Here is a 20,167-nt window from a genome sequence, read left to right on the forward strand (position 1 = left end):
AGAAGCATAGATTGGTTCAAACGATACAGGAATGGAAGTATTATCTTTTTAAAGTTGGTTTGTAAAGAAAACATATTCAAATATCCTGGTAGGGAAAATATATTTTCATTAAGTGAAAATTAGGATTTTGGTTTTTAGCATATTAGCATAAATCTCATTTAAAAAAGAAATCTTTACTAAAGTAACAAGGCCAAATTTAAGTTGGGAAGTTACTTAAAGAATGGAGTTTAGATTTTGATTAACCAAAATAAATAGAGTATATGACTCTACTATGTTGAGCTTTGTCTTCCTAGTAAAGAAGAAATATCCTTGAACAAGCAATTTATTCATTTTTTGGCTTCCACATAAGCTATTATTAAAGCCATAACCTCATTAAACATATACATTATTTTCTATCCCATGACAAATTATGTGAAAGTTAATTAATTTAACAAAATTTAATAGAGTACTAAAACATGCAGAGTTAACTTTATATACTTATATTTCATTCTAACACCTTGAATCAAATTATGGTCAGCTTTTTTTCCCCAATGGAATAATCTCTTGCATAGTAAGTAATGTCACAAAATTTGGACTACAGATATAATATTACATCTATGAAAACTTGCATGCTTTTTTAAAAATAGACAACTTAATAGTTTCATGAGACAACTCATTGAAAAGTTGAGGTCAGGAATTTTTGCAAGGATAAATATTAAGACCAAGTTATATGCTAATGTTCCTGCAAGTTATCTGTGAAGAGAATACATAACATTAATCAGTCTCAGTATGCTTTTAAAATAAGAGTAAGTGCAACTCATTTTATTCTATCTTTTAGTTCTAGAGCCACCAATCGTCAGTTGTGCAAAGACTGTAGAGTTCAAAGCAAGTATTCAAAGACCTGGTGCAAGAATGGAAATTGCATAATTGGCTTATATGACCCTATCCGTACATTTTTTTTTTTTTTTAATATTCTTGTCTGCTTACATTCTTTTTATTTATGTATGTATGTATGTATGGCTGTGTTGGGTCTTCGTTTCTGTGCGAGGGCTTTCTCTAGTTGTGGCAAGCGGGGGCCACTCTTCATCGCGGTGCGCGGGCCTCTCACCATCGCGGCCTCTCATTGCCGAGCACAGGCTCCAGACACGCAGGCTCAGCAATTGTGGCTCACGGGCCTAGTTGCTCCGCGGCATGTGGGATCTTCCCAGACCAGGGCTCGAACCCGCGTCCCCTGCATTGGCAGGCAGACTCCCAACCACTGCGCCACCAGGGGAGCCCCGTACATTTTTTAAAATAAAAATGCTGCACTACCTGGCCCAGGGTCTTTGACATCATGGCAATGTGGGAGGCAGGCATTAAACTGCTAAATTCCAACACCATCTGTATGACTTATATCCTAAGAGATATATTGTCTCTGTTGCCAAAGCCAGAGTCAACCTTAGCTGGCAAATGCTGGACTAAAAGAGGAAGGTAAACAGCTCGATGGAGGAGTGGTTCCTGGTGCACCTGTGGTTTTGACAGCTTTTGCTGGTGCTTGAAGAGGAAACAGGTTGCCTGTTTGTTCTTCAGGAGCACTTCTGGCATCCAGGCATTATGCAGGCATGCACTGCCAGCTGTGAGAGATGCTGCTTCCTTGTCACTTCAGAGAAAGATGCTCCTTACAGGAAAATCCCTTTTGCTATTTCATTCAGGGAGCCTGAGAAAGGAAGACAAAAAGGATCAAATGCAAAGCACAGATCACTAGAGGGGCAGGGTTCTGAAATAACCTGGGTCCATTCTTGCTTTCAAACTGGAGAAAAGTATAATAGACAAGAAGGCCTTACTTGTTGTAACTTTTAAAAGATATGAGTCCACTAATGGATGATTTAAAGAAGGGAATAGCAAGTAAATGCGTATATACCTGATTTTCCCGGCCTGTGTCTTTATACATTCAGTGTTCCATCCTGGTGAAGAGGAGTGAGTAGGATAACCTGTATATGTCAAGACATCAAAAATGCAGAAAAATAAACTATTAAATTATTAGGTCAACCTCTTAAAGTTTTTAACTGAAATGATTCACAGTCTTGCACTGTTGCATATATTATTTATCTCATGATTAAATCAAACACACATATACCTTAAGACAGATTTCAAAAATTAAAAAAAATAAAGCATTTTTAATCAATTATTAGATCCATTAGAGAACTTCAATACTTAACACAATGTGGTTTAATTGACATAATGAATCTGTAGAACAGAGAATCTAAAATAAACTCAAAAGTAAAAGAGAATGTCATGTATAACAAAAAGAGCCTTTCACATCAGCCTGAGAAACATAGATTATTCAGTAAATTGTGTGAGACAGCTGGCTAGCTATTAGGAAGAAAGAAAAGCTAGATTCCTTTCTTATATTAGACTGAAGACCTTGTATTAGACTGAAAGTAAAGATGGATGAAAGACTGAAATGTAAAAATTAAATAGAATCAGAAAAAAATCAAGATAAAGTGTAAAATCTTTGAGTAAGAAAGTCCATTTTAATAACATCTTAAGAATTAGAAGCAATAAAGGAAAAGATTTATAAATCATATACCCCACAAAACTTTTTAATGACAAAAGAACAACATATGGTAAATTTGAAAGAAAAATGAAAATAAAGAATATTTGCAATAGCATCATGAATAAAACATTCATATCCTTAATATATAAAAGCTCTTACCAATCAATAAGGGTAAAAAAAGTAATCTCAATAGAAAAATTGGCAGAGAATCTGAATAGGCAATAGACAAAAGATAAAATGTGAGTGGCTAGTAAAGAGAGATAGGAAGGGAGGGAGAAAGAGAGTAGAGGGACAAGAAGGGTGGAGAGGGGAGAGCAGATTAGAGAAGGCAAAGGAAGAGGGAAAGAACCATTGTTCACTTAACAAATTGGACGAAGATTTGGTGAATGGGCCACTCTTCTGCACTAATATACAATATATTCCAATGCTAATTGTGCATCGATTTGACAGTACCAGTTCTAGAAAGTTACTGTAGCTAATATTATGGCTATAAAAATATTCACAGCAGAATGCTTTATAATAGGAATTATAATAAAGAAAACAACCTAAATATTCAAGTATTATTTAATTGAATGATGGCTCATTTTATAATTGGATTTTGTAGTTCCATTGAATTAATGATGTAGAATTAATTTATTTGAAAAGATGCCCAGAACATGTTGTTGAGTGGGGAAAAAAAAAGATTGCAGAACAGTGTATAAGACATTTCCCTAGTTATGTATCCTTATGTGTTTATATTAGTGTATGTATATATGCATAAATACCTAAAAGAGTCATTTTGAAACAGTATCGATAATGGTAATTTCTAGGTGGTGGCATTTGAGGTAATACATCATTTTACATTTCTACATTTTTTTATATTATGTGACCTTTTTCTATGAAAATATATCATTGTTACAAAATGAATAAAAGTTATTTTCAAAAGTTGAGAAAAGCGCTTTAGTAATTTTACTAATCTGCCTTTTTAGGATTGTTTAAATAACTTGTACTTTTTTACCTTAAGTAAGGTGATTGTCTGTGCATTTCTATCCTAGCAACATTTTATCTGGAATTATGTTGCCCAAAGAATTAATCAGGAAAAGCTCTCTGCTCATGTCTTTCTGTATTTACTGGTTGTTCACTCTTGGTGTATTTGGCATTTTGTTTAATCTATAATTCAAATATACTCAGCATATCTTATAAGATTTGATGATCTAGTTTATAATTACTTTCCTTATTGTAAAATCTTGAAATTTGTTAGATCAATAAATAGGGTTATAAATAAATGATTTTCAACCCTTCTTTACAACAACTCAAAATGCCTCCATTTAGTTTTGAACACATCTCAATATATCCGCAAAAAGCCTCTAAACAAAATTAAGTTTAATTCACTCTAAAGGAAATCACTTCTACAGACCGTTTTACGGAAGGGGGGAGCCAATTTAAATAAATTATCAGATACTCATTTTATACAGATGAGTGCTGCTAATTACAATCAGTCTCATCTATTCATTAAAACTAGTCCAGCAAGCTTGGACAACTTTGTCAGCAGTTAGTCACTGCATTTCTTTGAAAGCCTTAAAACAAGATTTCTTTAAATATATCATATATTTTAGAATGTTTACTTATTTAGATCATTTTTTAGGCATCCCCAAATAGCAAGGTTTTAAAAATTCTGATTTGTGCATGTTCTTTTTTATTAGGTATATTTAGTCTTTAAGCATTTTTGCTACTCTCTTCTCAGTATTCTCTGTTCTCTCTCTATATACCCTACTGAAATCTTCAGTTGCTTCAAGTTTTCAAGTAGGTATCTAGAGCAAGTTACATGTTTCAGGAGAATCCTCCCATTGTTCTTGCAGCAGTTCAATTTGGTGTCTTGCAGCGGTTCAATTTGGTGTAATTCATTTCTTCTTTGACTGACCCAGGGTGGTGTCTTCTAAGTTATCACGTCCTCTATTCCATTACCTACTAGACCTGTGATGGAAAAGTCAAACGGAATTGGGCTTAACATTTATAAAACCGCAATGGCATACCACTTGTTTTTCTCTCCTAGATTGATAGTAGAAAATCATGTACTGATTGAATTTTGTTTGATTTTATTGTTATTGTCAATTTTCCCCTAAAAACTTATAGTGTAAACTATTCCAAGCAGAGCCAATGGTCTCTTTGTTTAAGCACGCTTCGTCCAAGCACACTTTTGATTCATCGGGTGACTTGCTGGGCTGATACTTTCTTTACATAGCCTGCTTATTATAACAAGCCCACCAAGCCAGAAACCTGATGAAGGATTTCCAAACAGAGAGCCATATGTCTCTGCCACCTTAGACAGTAGCCTAACTTACAACCCGCTACTTTTATAAGTTTTCTACAGCTATGCCTTTGTTACAAGGTAAACTTTGTGTACATGATTGTATAATGCTTTCATCAGCTAAACATTTCTGTCTGTTTATACTTCTGTCTCCAATATCCAGCACACTGTCTGGCACATTGAGGATACTCCCTAAATATTTGTTCACTGAATAGATGTGTTTTATTTATTAATTTAATGAAGATAGCCTGAAAGTGTAGGAATGTCCTTCTCAGTTATCATTTAGGTAGTGAGGATAACATCCAGGACACAGGACCTTTCTAGAGTCATGGCTGTCTGATGTTTACCAGCGGCAATGTTATACGTTTTAAAACTTGAGGGTTCCGTGGGAATTCTTTTATCAACTTTGCAATTAATTTAAATCTACTGTAATTAATTTTGTTGAAACCTGCAACAAAATTAGCTGGTATTTATAAACCAGCTGATACTAACTTGGGAGAGTTGGTTGGAATAAATCAGCCTCTATCAGCTAGATATGTTGCCCTGGCATCTGTCCAGATAGAAACAGACTACTTCCAAGTTTCAGAAGAGGTAATTAAATTCAGCTTTAAAATGCATCTAAAAGTCATTGTCTGATGTACTGGCCCATGGAAATAAATAATTACATATTGTATTAATAGAGTATTTACCAGGAGTTCAAAGCACTGTTTTAATAAGGAGATCTTCATAATAATCTTGTGAAATAGAAAGAAAGGAGGTGTGTGTTTGCCATGTAGTTTATTTACTGAAAAATAATATTCATGGAAAGTCATTGGCAGATCATGAGGTACCCATTCTGTGTTGTGGTTCCATATTCTCACCAATAGAACATATCACCCAGCACCATGTCATCAGTAGGGCAGTGATTTTAGCTTTCTTCTTAAAAAGCAAGTTGCTCCCTGAAAACAGATGGTACCACCCTCTTTTTGAGCAGTTTCTGTAACACCCTTGTTTTCAAAGGCCTAGCCCTGATTGAACTGTAGCTACAATGTCATCTAGAAAATTTCAAGGCTCTATTTCTTCTATACTGAAAACACAGTGCAAACTTGCCTCCTTCCCTTTCCTCTGCCCCACTGTACTTCATCCTCTGCTCTCTCCATCACCACACACATACATGGTAGGAAACTTGTTTCTGACCTTGTGATCATCACCTAGATGAGAGATTAAAGTTGTGTTCTCTTTCTCCTTTCATATTAACCTACTTATTACCTATTTGGTCTTCTGTCAACCTTCAACTTGCAATCTACTTGACTACTTGGACTCATAATGACTTCTCCCTACCCTGGAAAATTGTAAGTTTCAAAATTTACTTGCCTATTTGCTTTTTCTTTCCTAAATTAGATGATTCAGTAGATGAGCTATACATTTGGCCTCCCTGCCAATACCTGCTAGAAAAAGAGTTCCTTGAGGGGTTTGCATCTGCAGCATCGGGTGTCCTGGTCATTTTCTCTGCCGACAGAGGACCTTGTGCTGTTGTCCGTCTAATCAAGAACCATCTTTCTTAAATAGACTCTTATCCTAACTCTTATTAGTGTTCAGGCTCTTTCTATAAGGAGACAGGAAACAGAATATTTGGAGCTGATGGAACGTAATGAGTACAGAGTTATGCTCAAGAATGACCTGCCCCCACCCCCCAACAGAAAAACCTTACAGATCTCAGGTAAAGGGGACACAATGTTAAATATAATACTATACTTATACCTTATCTGTCGGTGCAGTTGAAAACAGTACATCTTGTATTCTAGGCGATATAATCCTAATTATGAATCACAGTTTATAAAAAAATCCATGAAACATAACGTTCATTTTTCTGTACATGTTGAATTTCAGCAATGTGCATGTATTGATTTTGCAATAGTAAACTTAATTTTTTTTAAAAATGAGGTTGAAAGTAGGAGAAACAGAAGAAATTGAGTAATTGTTAGATAAATTTATTCTTCATTAGAGCACTTTCATTTAAACAAGTAAGACCATGAAACCATTCTTAATGTATCTGCCTAAAAACTTAGCAGGGATGAACTTCTCAGGTAATTTCATCAAGGCCAGGGGAAACCAAGAAAGAAAGTGATACTATATTAATATGAACAAAATCTTCCATTAATGTATGTGAATACTATGTATCTAAATGTTGGTGTGAACTTTAGTGGTTATGTGTTTTTCTTCCCCTTTTATCTTCAGAAGAAGATAAAAGGGAATTTGGTTTGATGATACCAGTTTTGATTTGTGGAAACCCAAAAGGTCCAGAATAAAGGACAAATCATAATGAATTTCAGGGGTTGCAGTCAACTGCAGAAAATGGTGATTTGATTCTACTAACTGACTAATTCAATTAAGAGGAGACTAGCAAGAATCATCTTAGGAGAGCTTCTGAGCTCTTTACTTAAAAACTACGGTGTAACCTCAGGGTTTTGCATAAGTGGGTATTGTAGGTATAGAAGTCTCAGATAATTTTCTGCAATTATACCTTACTAAGTGAGCAGAACTGCAGTTCAGGTAGGAAATGTCTCTGAATTCCTGGTGTCTTAGAAGATGCCTTTGGCCATTGGGGTGTTTTATGTAAATGTAATTCTTCCTGGAGTTTGAGGAACTGATCTAAGCTGAGGAGCAATCCTAGAAAGAGCAGAAAATTCCCGGAGGCCCCTTGAAACAGTTCTGATTCATCTGCAGCCTAGTTCTAAATGTCATCACTCTGTCCTTCTCTACTCAAGCACTTGAACCTAAAATACTCCCTTTACAAACAGTTATTGTGATCATAATATGTGCCAGGAACTGCTCAAAAGGCTTCCCTGTATTGACTCATTTAATCTTCACAACAACAAGACAAAAACATATTGAGCCCACTACCCACTACTACTTATTTGTTTTAATCCAATCATAAAAACTGTAAACTTCGTACTGAGGTTAGACAGCACATTGGATTAGATAAGCAACATCTAAATCCATGGCATACTCTTTTAAAATTGATATTATATAATTCACTTTGGATTTTGTTTATCAAATCAAATTAGAAAGCAATGGATTAGCCAGTGAAACTGCAAAGTTCAGTTCTGCTGGAGAACAGATTTTGCCACTCATGAACCATGCCAACTCATTGATAGGAATGAGAGTAGGCATTTCCAACCCATCTTGGCCTCTTTTATATCTCTCAGCTTCTAAATGGCAATTGAGTGTCTTGCTGAATCTTGTCCAACTGGCAATATAAAGTCTTGGTTCTAATTCAGAAGTTTGCCTGCCCAAATATAATTCAAATGTGAGGTCGAATATTCTCTTAGAAAGCCCAGTTATGACTAATATTGGAAGTATCTGCTCTGCTAAGAGCCCTGGGTGGGAAGCATGAGGGCTGAGTTCTAGGCCTGGATCTACTCCCAATTAGTTCTGTCACAGTGGATTAGTTATTTTCATTCACAGAGTCTCAATTCCCTCACATATAGAAAAAGAGGTTGGAATAAATGATCTATAAGATTTCTTCTAGCTCTAAGAATCTAGGATCCACTGAATTGAAGAAAGAAAACATATCTGTGGTAAAAAGACAGTTTTCAAAGCTTTCATATTTAGATGAGTAGAAACAAGAGGGATAACTTAATTTCTAATACTCTAAAACATTTTCCAAGATTTCCACAATATTAATTTCCATCTTTTACTATTTTTAAGACTTAAAAAAAAAATCTCTCTTCCAAGAAAGAGAGAAAGAAAAGAAAATGATCAAGGACCCTTATTTATTAAGGTTCAAGAAACCAGTTGACACTGCTTTTGGACACTTGAATAAAATGAAAACCATAAAATGAATTTTTTGCAAGAAAGTAGACATCCCTCAGCTTGGCCGTGGGCAAATACTGTAACTCCCTATGTCTCATGAAATACCTGGGCTATTGCTGTTCACTGGAGATGTGAATATTCCTAGTGGTGTCCCAGAGTGTGAATGGGCTCTGTGAGCCATTGAAAAACAGGACGCAAGTGCCTGGAGTGTCAGTTTTACTTTCTGATTTCAAGGAAGGGGGTTGTTGTTTCTATATTAAAACAAACCTAGATCTCTTATTTAAGAGAATAAAATCAGGTACTAATGTTGAAGGAACACATGGATTCAAACATTATGGCCTCTACAGCAGATGCATCAGATGACTACAGCCAGTCCCAAAGGTACACATTTCCTCTCCTCTCTGTCTCTAGGATACTTTGAAGGAAAAGCCTGAGAAACAGTGTTCCTGTGTATGTAAACTATTTATTGACATGGTTTGTGATGTAAATAAAATGTAAAGCTTGTGTTTTATCATCAGACGTAGTTTTGCGTAGTGAAAGAGCATTTTTTTTTTTTTAAGAGTCAAACAGAACCAGATAAGACTGGCAGGTCTTTCATTAGCTTTGTAGGCTGGGCACATGCTTCATGTTGCAGAACCTCAGTCAGAAAAGGGTGATGGTAACTTAAGAAGGTTGTCTTGAGAATTACTTTAGATAACTTAGGCAGGGTGCTTTGCTCAGTGTAAGTCTACAATAAATGTGTTTCTCTTTTTCCTTTTTTTGCTTGTGATTTTAATAGACCCTCTTTAAATTACTGAATTCTGACAAGTAAAGTCAGAATTTATGCACTTATAGATTTTCAAAGAAAAAATCTGAAATGTTGATTAATTACAAAAAATGGCGTCAAACCTTTTGTTAAAGCAGTCATCAATTTTTGTGGATGTATTGCTTTTTACTTACACAGCAATGCTATTCATACACACCATGCAAAATGCATATACATACACCCCCCTCACATTCACAGCTATGAAATACAATGCTAGAAGAAATTTGGAGATAATCAAATCCAGCCATTTCTGAGTAGATACATCTGTGATCCGTAAAGACTGTCCGAGTTGCCTAACTATTAACTCAAATCCCCTAACTCTTTATTGCTATTGAGGTTGCTTCCTTCCCTTCCCTTCCCCTTCATCTTCCCTTCCCTTTCATCTTCCCTTCCCTTCCCTTCCCTCTCCCTCTCTCTCTCCCTCTCCCTCCCCTCCCCTCCCCTCTCCTCTCCTCCCCTCACAAATATCTTTAAGCACTTATTATGAACCAGCTGTTGTGTTAAGTACTAGGGATACAAACAACTGGAAACCATTCTGGTCCTCAGAGAGCTCATAGATTAGTGAAGAGGAGAGGAGACAAATAAATTAAAAATTACATTATCTTAAAGTAAGTGCTAACAGAAGTATGCACAAAGCACTGGGGTCTAGTAAGGAATGCTCATTCTTCATTCCTAAAATAAGGACCTGGTGTCCAGCTCCTTTTAGATATAAGCTGTACTAGATTTTTCTCTGGGTCCAGAACTTTGTAGCTCATACCTAGTTCTTCTCCATGCTGCCATTTATTCAAGAATCTATTGCATAGAGACTTGTGCTAGTCATGGCCATTCATGTAGAAAGCCTATATGTGTGTGTGTTGGATGAACTTGCTCTATTAAGAAGAACAAAGTTTGAAGATACAGGGATGCTTGGATAAGGAAAGTTTGGGCATGCATGATTTCAAAATCAATACCAAAATAGAAGTCATCATACTTTGATATGATCATCTTAGAGTTGTATAGAGGGAGGATAGTTATGCAACTATTTATATATCTATGGGTTCAAGGAAGTTTAAAGGCTTGACATTTGAATCCTGTGGAATGTAGCCTCCTTTCCCAGAGGGAAATGAACATATACATGTACTTAATGTAGTTTAAAATAAAGCAACACCTGTTCGTAAAAAAAAAAAAAAAAAAAAAAAAAAAAAGTCATTTCTCAAAAGAGTGTAAGTAGAATAACCCATGGAGAGAGGAGATAAAGGAAGATGTAAGCAGGGGAAGAAAACATGTAATCATCTATTTTATAAGAGAAAAATACTTTTTGAACAAAATCAACAACATTGGATGAAGATTACAGATGAAAGATAATAGTTTTAATTTTGGCTTATTCACATTGGAAACATATTTGGAGCTTGTTATCCACTTCTAACTTCTCACACTTAGTTAAGTCTCTTACACTTATGCTTTTGACATTCCTCATAATTTTTCTTTATAGCACGTGCAACGATTTTTAACATAGTTAAAGACATAGTTTTGTCAATATTTGCTATCCTCATCAGGTCATAAGCTCCATAAGGGCAGAGAACCTGCCTCTTTTACTCACCTTATCTTCAGCATCCATCCAGTGCCTAGCCTATAGTTGACGTACTATAATGAATGAATCAAAGGACAAATGGAGGAGTAGATTTGTACGATGAGTAAAGGGCAGTGCTAGATATTGAGGTCATATATTAAGATGAAGGCAAGGCACATGATCTACTGTCTTCTGAAAGCTTATAGTCTATGTTGGACAGGGAAGGAAAGATGGCAAACATATGTAAGTAACTACTATATGCTATAAGTGATATGTCATACGTCATGGGTGAAAATAAAGCAATGTAGGGGAAGACATTAGTTATTTACAATGTAATTTTAATGGGAATATATACAAACAACTGACACAAGAATTTTGTAGCATAATATGCCAGGAAATATTCATTTATTTAGGTATAACCCTCCTGTAATGTTCACTCTCATTTCAAACCTGGTACATAACATACACCATTAAGCAGAATTCTATTAATCTCTAAATTAATGTCACAATAAATGTCTCTGTACATCTATGGGATAAGATAAATATTGTATATAGCCCAACAGTGAGACATAATAAGATATTAAAGTGTCTTCTTTAGGAAAAAAAATAAATTGCGTTCAGTATAGGGTTAAGTGGAAATTATTACCTGTAGAATTTTTATATCTTTGTGAAAAGTTTGGTGGGCTTTTTGCAGCATGGATTTGCATTGGAATCCAGCTCTACTAGAGTGGTCTTGGGGAAGTTTTAACTTTTTTTAGATTTATTTTCTTCATCTAAATAGGAGTAAAAAACTAATGTAGGATTGCCATGGGATAGTAGTTGGTGTGTGTGACAGTGCTTAGCACAATCTAGATGCTCAGTAAACATTAGCTTTTATTATAACGATGCTTGTGATTATTTTTAAGCACCCACTATGTGCAAAGAGTTCTGAATTGGTTACTGGAGGTGTAGTAGAAAATTGAACCTGGCTCCATACTCTTAAAAGAGCTTACAACCTATGTTAAGGGAAGTTTTAGTTTAACCTGCAGAAAAGGAAGCGAGGGCAATAACAAAGATGACACGAATATCAAAGCAATTTAACATATAATGCAATGTATGTGATTGGAATACTTTGGAGATAATCATAATCATGGAGGATTCCATGAGGAAGGTGTTCATTGAACAGGCTTACTTAAGGGAGTGAAGAAGCCATCCCATTAGTTGGAAAATGTCATGAACCATGTTAGGAGAAGGACCTAAAATTTCAAGAGGAGATTGAAACAACTTCAGGTTGAGGAGAATGAACAGTGTTCTTTGCAGTGGATGTAGAGTTCATGGTCTCTCTAAATGCCTGCTGGGGAACCACACATGGATATTCTGTGTGCCTAATATAAATCCCACATGTTTTCCTTCTCTATCATCTCCCTACCATCTTCCTCCTTCGATAACTTCCACCTCAGTTAAGAGTGCCACTGTGTTCCTTATCTTGAAACTTTAGTTTTCTATCATATTTCCCTCTCCTCTCTGCCTGTTTCCCCTCATCTAGCTATTCTGTTCAGCTCTGTTCTTTGCATCCCACATGCATTCTCTGCTTTTCATTCCCACAGTCTCATCCTTGGAGAGGCCTTTACCATCCTCACCAGATCATAACAGCAGCCCCAAGTCACTGGTCCCTGCCACCCTCATTCAGAATTGCTGTCCAAAGTGCATATGTTTTCATACCAACCCCCTATCCCATGGCAACCCTACAAAATAAGTTTTTATTCCTAGTTAGATGAGGAAAATAAAGCTAAAAGAGATTAAAAACAACTTCCCCAAGACCACTCTAGTAGGACTGAGTTCTAATGCAAATCTGTTCTGCTCCATAACCTACCAATGTTTTTACAGGTACGAGGATTCTACAAGTAATAATTTCCACTTAACTCTATACTAAACACAATTTAGTTTTTCAAACCAACTTTGCAGAGTTCATGTGGTCCACAGGAAAGAAAAAACAACTGGATTTCAGTGTTTGCAAAGTTCTCCAGAGTTCAGTTCTGGTTAATCTTTCATTTCTCTTTTCCCATTGCAGATATCTCTCTCCTTCCCTCTGTCCTTTGCATCCTTGGATCTTATTTCTGGTGATACAAGTTTATTCCCTGAACATGATCTGCATCTCCTGTCTCTAGGCTTTGGTTTACCAAGCCTCTCTGTCCAATAGCTATTCTGCCCACATATGCTAGCAAGTATATTTTAGCATTCGTGGCCCAGTTCAGAATCTGCCTCTTAAGAGAAGTCTTCATAGATCACCTATGTCAGATGAACTGATTTAACAGAGCTTTATTACTTGATCATCTGCTGAATTACTTAAAAAGTATGCTTGACTCCACCACTAGACTCTGAACTCCTCATAGGTAAGGGGCAATTCATCCTCATCTGTGAACCTTCCTCAGTGTGAGCCCAGCTAGCATATTGTTGCAGGTACACAATAAAAATGGAATTGTCTAATCAAATACTGCAAGTCTTAGTTCAATACCTGATGTATATGGTTCCTTATGTGATATATTCATTATATGATATATTTTCATGCTTAGATAAGTCTTTCTTTTTCCCCCCCCCAAAGCATTTAAGTTTAGAAGATGCATTTAAAGGCCAGTTTGCCCTAAAGCTATGGAAGCTTAAGCTTCATGTATTCTCCCCCTCTCCTGCATGGTGCTCTTCCAAAGCCCTGGAGGGGTCTTAACGATGAGTTTTCATTGTCACGTGATTTTGTAAAGTTGCAAAAGCCTAATCACTAAGCTGCAAAGGGTTAAGACTTCTGTGTGCTTTTGCACCTAATTTTGTATTCTTAAATAGAGTCTCTGAAATATGTAAAGGACTGTATCAGCTCCAGGCCCCACCAGAGCTGGATCTGCCTCTGTGTGTGTGAGGGGAGGCCTCCACCATGTTGGCCACTGCAAGGCTTATCTCGATGACCAGCTGCTTAGCTGGGATTGACTAGACCTGGGCTGAGATGACTTCACCTCAGTAGAAAGGGGGCACATGCTTTAGAGCTTCCACCCACATTGCTCACCCTCAGTGAGCACTCCTCACCTCAGTATGTGGTGATGTTGGTAGGTCAGGAGGTTTCAGTGTGGCAAAATTGGTGACATTCATATTGAGTTGGTGGCTTTTCCATCTGTGGATAAGTCAGTAATTTTCAGTAACCTGCCTGGGGTTTACCTGGAGGTGGCAGCCTGTGAGTTCACCACTCTGACTACCCTGTTAGCATCAACAGATATGAGACACCAATTCCAGCACCTGGACCTCCAAAGTATCATGGAGGGTATCAAGAATGGAAAAGGCAGACGCCGTCAGGACCTAACCTGAAACTTGATCCTTGTTTTTCTGGAGGGCCTTGAAATATTCAGCCCACGAATATTGTTGAAAATGAGCTGGACTTCACTGGCATCTATTTGAACAGCAAAAGCCCAAATGTGGGCTTTAAGAAAAAGCTTGAGGGAAGCATTGATCTCACAGCCCCTGGCCTTCAGAGACAGCTGGATGCTGAGACTGCAAAGAGCCTCCTGGTGAGAGACAAGATCCACAGAACCTAACTGATTTTGCAGAGTGATGTCACAGCTAATGGCCGCATTGGGGTGATGCAAAGAAACAGAGTATTTTCCTCTGTATCTCTAGGCTAAATAAAATTGAGCAGATTCTCTACTGAGGAACTGGATATCATCTATAAAATGATTCCCCAGTGATCCATCTCCACCCACCACTGTTGGAATTCTTACGACCATTATTGGAGTAGATCTGGGACTAGTGAGGGTTTATACTAGTCCTGATGGCCAGCTACCAAACTACACATCTTCAGGATTGACCTTTGAGTCAAGGCCATAGTGGAGGAGATTTTAATGAAGGTTTACCAAAAAAACAAAAACAAAAAAAACACTCATAAAACAAAGAACCCATACACAATGGCCTCCCCACAGTGACCGAACACCCTGTTCCAAGCCCTATCTTGCCTTTGGGAATTGCTCGCCCAGGATTTAGAGAAGAGGGGTAAGGCCCAACCCATTTTTTCTTTTTTCTTATCAAGGTGACCACCCCTTTAACGCTGAATTGCATAAAAGACCTGGTCTTCTATGTGGCAAAAATGGGTAGTTACATTATATAAGTAAGTAAGTCACCAAGTTTCAATATAAACTATGCCACTTTCTTGGAGTTACTTTCCTCCTTTCCACCACTTCAGCTTTGAGTTAGGCAACAAGAGCAAAAGACTTGTGAAACAGTCTTTTACTCTAAACCTATTTGAAACAATGACTTTTTGATTGGGAGAACCGAAGAAAGATCTAAGAGTAAGTTTGAATGAAGATACAGTGTCATGGTATTCTGATACTTAATATATTCAGCAGAGAGCTTTATATTACAGCAGAGAGCTGTAATATATTCAACTGAGGCTCAGAGAACTTCTCCACCTAATGGTTACAAGTACTAAACATATTCAGTCTCAGGGAGACAAAGACAGTTAAAGTATAGTGCTCCTGAGAGATCTGGTATACATTCTGACAAGTGACCATTTCACTGTTACAGCCCAAGGTGGAGGGAGTAGATGTGTGGGTGTGAAGTCAGCTTTTCTCCTGCTGTTGGAACAGAGGGGACACGAGAGTAACAGGACTCTTCTATTGTTACCGCTCTGGTGGGGGATTGTAAGAACCGACCACTTCTAACCCTATTACCCCAAAGAGGGTTTTCAAAGTAAAAACCAACAATTCTGCTTCTACAGTACCACCAGGGACTTTATAACCACTGATGATTTCACTGGGCATAAATCAAAAGTTTATTAATTAATTAAAATATGCAGTAATGCTTCCTCAAAGAAAGTTGTCTTTGCAGAATTTGAGACCAAAGGTGCCTATTAGCTTAGAAGATGAGTAAATGGTGTACACAAAGCCGCAGTCCTCATCAGACCCTAAGATCTTACAGTCATCTAATTAAAAAGTAATGCCATGTTATCACACTTCTAGCCTTCACGAACACTGAAAAGTACCTGTGTCAGGTAGTGGTAACTCCAGTTTACAGATTGAAAACCAAAACAAAACAAAACTGAGGCTCAGAGAACTTTAGAAACTTGTCAATTAATGATCACACAGTAGTAGAGTGGAAACGGAATTAGGACATCTGACTTTTAACTAATTGTAAATTATTTCAAGGCAGTCCAACTCTTTTAATGTAAACCCCCTTTGGGAAATGCTGGTATGTGTCAAGGCTGGATCCGAATAAACCAAATACTACTGGAGGATAAACGAAAAATAGAGCCCACTATAAGGATTTAAAAACATTTTTCAGTCTAAAATAGACTCAAGAAATGTTACAAACCTAGTGAACTATTTATTCTAATGGGGAACAATCTCAGAATTTAAAAGAATAGCTGTAACCCTTTTAATGTGTTGGTGATATCATTAGGAAGACATCAATTCATAGCATATTTAAATGTGGTTTTATCTCATGACTATATAGTACTTAACAGTTTTGCTCCAAATTCTGTCAGCTTTTCTTACAACGACTGTACTATGTTTTGAAGTTATAAAAGACTAAAGGACGATTGTCTTAAAGAACACTCTGTGAAATCTCTTCAGTTAAAGGCTCCACATCAACTCTCTTGTAAAACAAAAAGAATTATCCTTTGTTGAATAGAGGTATATAAAATTTAGGACCAATGGAGAACTGCCATAGGCACCACATCAGCCATTTCTTACCCTTGGCTTCAAGAAAATGTTATTTAGACATAGCCCAATAGTGGAATGTTGTTTTAAAATCTTGTCTTGGTTATTGCTAAACGGAACAAAATATAGACACTACAATCCACACATATTCTGTAAGAACTTAGAAAATTGTAGTCCACTGCAGTCATAAGTTCAGAGAATACATAGCTTGCTTTTAACCTAAATGATCAAATATTTTATTAATAAAAATCATCATCTTAAAATAATGTTCCTATTTTTACCATTATAGAAAATATCTTATTCCCCTCCCCTCCAGAAGAAGGCATACATTCCATCCGCAGAGAGCTTGGAGTGGGCTCAGAGTTTATATATGTTAAATAATGATTTGAGGTGAGCAAGGGGGGCAGCTGTCAAGGGAACAGATCAATTGGCCAATTGAAATGTCATTTCTCCACTCGCCGTAGGATGTTGCCATGTCTCTTTGCTGTCTCTCTTTTTTTATTCTCTTGTATTTTGATTTAGATATAAAAGCTGAGACATAATTTAAACTGACAGCAGAATCAAACAGTGTGACCTTGCCAGGATTGTTTCAGGCTTTCAACACAATCCACTGGGGGTAAAGTGTGGGCAGAAGGAGGGGTGAGTGAGAGCGAATGAGAGGAGAGAGCCAGCCTCTCCATATGGCCTTGCTGCTCACATGTTCCTGGAAGGCTGGTCTCAGGTCTGGATGTTTCCAGACCTGTCTGACGTGAGAATAAGAGCTGAAATGAGAAAGGGGAATAGAGGAAAACTTAGGGCGCAAGAGCAAATGACAAAGATTGGTGCAATAGAGTGGTAATGATAATACAAGGCTTGTGTGTGACTGTGTCAGAAGTTGAATGGCTGGTATTTAATGTTTCAGAGTTTAGTCTTTCCCTAGTAAGGAGAAATAGGCAGTGTCCACCTTGATAACAGGGTAACCAGATAAACACTACCTTGCCAGGCAACACATATTGTAAAGACAGCTGGCAGAAGAGCACTTAAGTTCTTGGCTCACAATGGACCCCCCAAAAGTTTCTGAGCAATAACTGTCATTTGTCTACCTAGAGGAGGGATGCACGGCCTAATAGGTATGTTTGAGATGACTGCAGACAGTATAAGATTGTTTCTTGTTTTTTTATAACTCAGAATACCAATATTTTAATTGGCATCATTGATAACTTTTTCCACCATGCAGCATACACGTGTCTACCTACAGGATGACTCTGTCCGGATATGATGATGGCTTGGGAAACCAAAACACCAGGTGGTTGGGCTTCCCTGGGGAAGCCTGGATGAATCACCCTGCCCCCCCCATCGAAGAGTACCTTTCTGGTGCCAGTCTTTCTTTGCCCTGGATAATGATGGACAAATCCAGCAAAGTTGTCTTTTGGAAGAAACCATTTTCCAAAGATAGGAGAATGGAAAAAGGCAGGGCAGTGTGGTGATGATGGTGAAACATGTCTCATCAAAAACAGCAGTGGAAAGTCACGGTGTGAGGAAGGATCAGGAATGAGCCTGTGATGGAAGAAAGGTCTTGAACATGCATACCCTGACTAGACTTGTTATTGGACATGAGAGCAGTGAAGATAATAACAACACAAACCACAAAGACAGCTGCCTCCGAATGAGTACTTGCTTGGTTCCTGGCAGTGTTTTAAGTGCCCTGTGTGACATTTCATTTAACTCTGCCAGTAATGGGACCAGGTAGGTGCCTGCACAGTGGCAGAGCCAGTATTTGACCATGTAGGTTGATTCCAGAACTTTCTCCCTTTACCCTGAAGGATTCCGTCCACTGTCACCCAGTCCATTCCCTTCACCATTCCCGACTTTGGGCCTAGGATTTGGAAGGTAACAATGAAGCACAGACATAGTCTGTGTCCTTCAAGCAACTTAACATTTGTTACTGCTAAAGAAAGACTAAAATGTGAAGCTATCTGAATTTTTCTTTAGAACGAGATGAGATATAAATTAATAATCAAGATTCTTCATGAAATAATTGAAAATAATAGAATTGTGTCCTAAAGGATGCTTTCTGGACACCATACACAACATGAGAATCAGACCTTGGAGAAGGAGGAGGAGGAGGAGAAGGGCATTCCTAGCAGCAGGGATCACATGCACACAGATGTGGGAGAGAGCCTGCCATAGTTTAGGGACAGTGAGTTGATTGGTGAGATGAGAAGGGAGGGCCTGCCTCGGGAGTGAGGAGCTGTAGGCCAGGTTAGGAAAACCATTGAAAGACAGTCTGAGGAGGGAGAAGAGACTTGATGTGAGAACAAAGCTATGGTAGGTTTCTGAGCAAATGGGTTACACAGGGGATAAGTGGAATCCCAGGAGACTGTTGTCATAGCCACACTGATGGAAAGGAGATGAGAGAGAAAGGATGCCATCCTTGGATACCTCTTCCAATCACTTGGGTATAAGGGATGAGAGAAGACTTGAGGGCTGTCTGGCTCACAGGGCAGAAAGAGAGGTTGGATTCCAACAGGAGCACCTAGATTTTTCCTTCATTTGTCCCCACCGTTCTGCGACTCCATCATACTGTGGCTTTGCCTGAAGAGACATGTATCTTGGAATCTGACAAGGCCTCCATGGAGCCAGGGAAGTTCAACAAGTGGAAATACAGGAGGCCCCCTAAGTTTTGGAAGCCCCGAGCTCATGCGAGAGCATCACACACCTGGATACCACTTAATTGACAGATGAGGCATTTTATCTCTAGACTCTGAAAACTTCTAACTCCATGTCCAAATCTGCCATAATATGCTATTTGGACTGTGAATTCCCAGTCTTTTATGTTACACTTGTTGCCACTCCTTTCGCCTTCCTTTTACCACCATCTCTCCCAAGCTAGCTCTCTTGACCTAGGACTTAATCCTTCTTACTAGGACCTTAGTCATCTTTATAATCATGTGCCATTGAAGGTGGAGAAGAGATTATTAGTGGCAAGTTGATGCAGAAGATGGTTTTAATAGTTGTGGAGTACACTACCTAGTCTGTGTTTGAAAAAAAAATCTCTAAGACGTTAGCATAACTTCTTTGAGATACAGCTTTAACATCTGAGCACTCAGCTTTTGCAATGAAAGACAGATGCCGATAGAGCTTGTGTTCCACACAACGGAGATAAATCATCCCTGCCTTTTTTACAGTCAGCTTGCATGCCCAAGATATGATATATGGGCTTTCCCTACTGATAGCTCCAGAAATGGGAGTGGGAGGAGGCTGAGGTTGAAGGATGCTAGTTTCGGGCTTGTAAACATACTTTTCAGTGGAAAAGAGCTGTTGTGTGTATAGTACACTCCTCCCCAACTCTTCCAGTTGAGCCTCATCCTTCAGCTAACTGGAATTACCACATCATTTTACTCCACAAGTTTCCTTGGCTTGGCAGTTTTTCTGATCGCCTGGCCATCATAGATCGTCTGTCTTTTGCTGATACAGGCACCTGGGGAATGAGGACATTGGAAATGCACTAGCCTGTTCTAGGGATCCGGGCACAGAGCTGTCCCTGAGTTGGGATTTTTATTGTTGT

This window comes from Balaenoptera ricei, chromosome 4, assembly GCF_028023285.1.
Source record: "Balaenoptera ricei isolate mBalRic1 chromosome 4, mBalRic1.hap2, whole genome shotgun sequence".
NCBI classification, from domain to species: domain Eukaryota; kingdom Metazoa; phylum Chordata; class Mammalia; order Artiodactyla; family Balaenopteridae; genus Balaenoptera; species Balaenoptera ricei.